Below are 2,191 nucleotides of genomic sequence, written 5' to 3'. Positions count from 1 at the left end.
GCTGTAAGCACACACCTGATGTGGGGCTCGAACCTGCGAACCACGGAGATCATGACCTGAGCCAAAGTTGGCCACTCAGCAGAGACACCCAGGCGCCCCAATATGAGGAACTATATTAACCAATTCCCTGACATTTAACTGTCACTGACTCCTGGGATATAACCTACTCTGTCATACTGTATTACTTTCTTAATGTGCTGGTGGATACTGCTCGTTAATATTTATTTAAGATTTTTGCATTGGCGTATCTAAGAGATATTGGGTCTGTGATTTTCTGTCTTTCCACAATGTTTATTAGGTCAGTTACCAATGCTATGAGGTCAGTTACCAATGCTTCGTTCTTGGTATTTATTATTTTGTGTATTTGTACTGTTTGTCTTTTATCGATTAGGTTAGTTGCTTGTCTAGTTATTTTAATTTTCCAGAGAACCGAAGTTTTAATTTATTAACGAAGGCCGGGGGCGCCTGGGTGGCTCAGTCGGTTAAGCGTCCGACTTCAGCTCAGGTCACGATCTCACGGTCCTCGAGTTCGAGCCCCGCGTCGGCTCTGGGCTGATGCCTCAGAGCCTGGAGCCTATTTCCGATTCTGTGTCTCCCTCTCTCTCTCTGCCCCTCCCCCATTCATGCTCTGTCTCTCTCTGTCTCAAAAATAAATAAACGTTAAAAAAAAAAATGTTATTAACCAAGGCCGATGTGCTGTCTACACCATTCTCTTCCACTGTGACCCTTCCACTTCCCTTCCCTGTTCTTTCTTCGGCTGCCTTGTTTTTCTTCTCCGGGTTGAGTTGGGGATTGGATTTGTGAACTGTCACTCCTTTTCCTTTTCAATGAAACCAAAGTTCGGGCTTTAAAAGCTTTTTCTATAGCGTTGATACTTGAAGGACTTCTGACTGCACAGCAACTATTTGCTTCAAACGTGTTTTCTTGACTCTGTTCTTTTTATCATTTCTGCTTCGTTGAGAAGTCCCATGTCAGGCTCTCTGTCCCATACGTACACCTGGGGGCCCAGGCACTGAAGATTATTTCCGTATCTTCCAACCCACCGCTCCCACCGGCCCCCCACCTCCCCTGCCTGCCCCCCGCCCCCCCCCCTGCCCCCGCCCTTGGCTCGCACCTGCGCCGGCCCCCCGCGGAGCGCCCACGCAGGTGTCTAAGCTGCCCTGGTGCTTCCTTCTCACTCGGCTTCATCTGTCCTCACTTCGCATCTCCCTTTCTGTTGTCCACCCGTGTCTCGCGGTTCCGAGTGTCTGTCGCAACGTGTTGCTTCCTGTCTCCAGGTGTCTTCAGCTATTACACCTCCGTGCCGCGTCACAGCTGGTTTTCAGGGACGTATTCAGCCGCGGGTTTCACGCTCCCTTGGGGTTGTCTGCGAACAAGGCTGCCCTCTCCCGGCGGCGCGGGGAAGTGCAGTGCCTGTGACTGCGGTCGGTCCGTCCGTCGGGTCTGTAGGTGGGAGGGTGCGAGGGTCCGCGCCTCCGAGATTGTGCTTCTTCCGGCGGCGGCGAGTGCTTTTCCCTTATCTTTCTCCACATTTGCCACCAAGCCTGCAAGGGTCCGCGCCCCAGGAAGGGATGTGTTTGGCTGCCCCTGCGTCCCTGTCCACGGCGTAGGGGCGGGGGGGGGGGGGCAGTCCTCGGGCTACCAGGTCTAAGTCCTCCCAAGTAGCCACGGAGGCGCCACCCCTCTCCTTCTGGGGCTGGCTTTTGCCTGTGGCCGTTGCCCTCAGACTCTCCCTTTCTTCCCTTTCCTCCCCCCTCCCCCTCCCCCCCAACCTCGGTCTGCACAGCAGGTGCCCAGGACCAGACAGCCCTCCCAGAACTCTGCGGCTGTTCCTCCCCAAGGACATTTGTGGCATCGCCCTCATCTCCGGGGCGCGCTGAGGTCATGAGAAAGGTGGGGTTCTGTTGCCTTTCCGTTGACCTGCGTTCCTTTCCTCACTAGGAAGAGGACGCAGGCTCGGATATAGGCAGCTGAAATTGTCCTCGGGCATCCCACAATTCAACGTGGGTTTTTTAAATTTAAGATTCTCAATTTGTTGTTAGTATACAGAAAAACGGTTGGGTTTTATATATTGATCCTCCAGCCAGTGACCTTTCTGAATTCATGTGTTCGTTCCAATAGTTGCTCTGTACCTCATACTGGACTGTCTAAATTCAAAATCATAGGGCGTCCAAGTGATGGCAGCTTGACC

At 52.8% G+C, this 2,191-nt stretch overlaps 1 long non-coding RNA gene across 1 annotated transcript; it reads right to left on the bottom strand.

The window, feature by feature from the left end:
- Positions 1 to 660: 660 nt before the first annotated feature.
- LOC123586544 lies at positions 661 to 1,285 on the bottom strand. Its single transcript, XR_006706867.1, has 2 exons — positions 1,115 to 1,285; positions 661 to 997 (listed from the first exon to the last, which is right to left on the bottom strand). It is a non-coding gene; the product is annotated as an uncharacterized LOC123586544 (long non-coding RNA).
- Positions 1,286 to 2,191: the final 906 nt, after the last annotated feature.

Source organism: Leopardus geoffroyi, chromosome C3 (genome assembly GCF_018350155.1).
Source record: "Leopardus geoffroyi isolate Oge1 chromosome C3, O.geoffroyi_Oge1_pat1.0, whole genome shotgun sequence".
Lineage (NCBI taxonomy): Eukaryota > Metazoa > Chordata > Mammalia > Carnivora > Felidae > Leopardus > Leopardus geoffroyi.
This window is presented reverse-complemented; position numbering and strand designations above follow the sequence as displayed.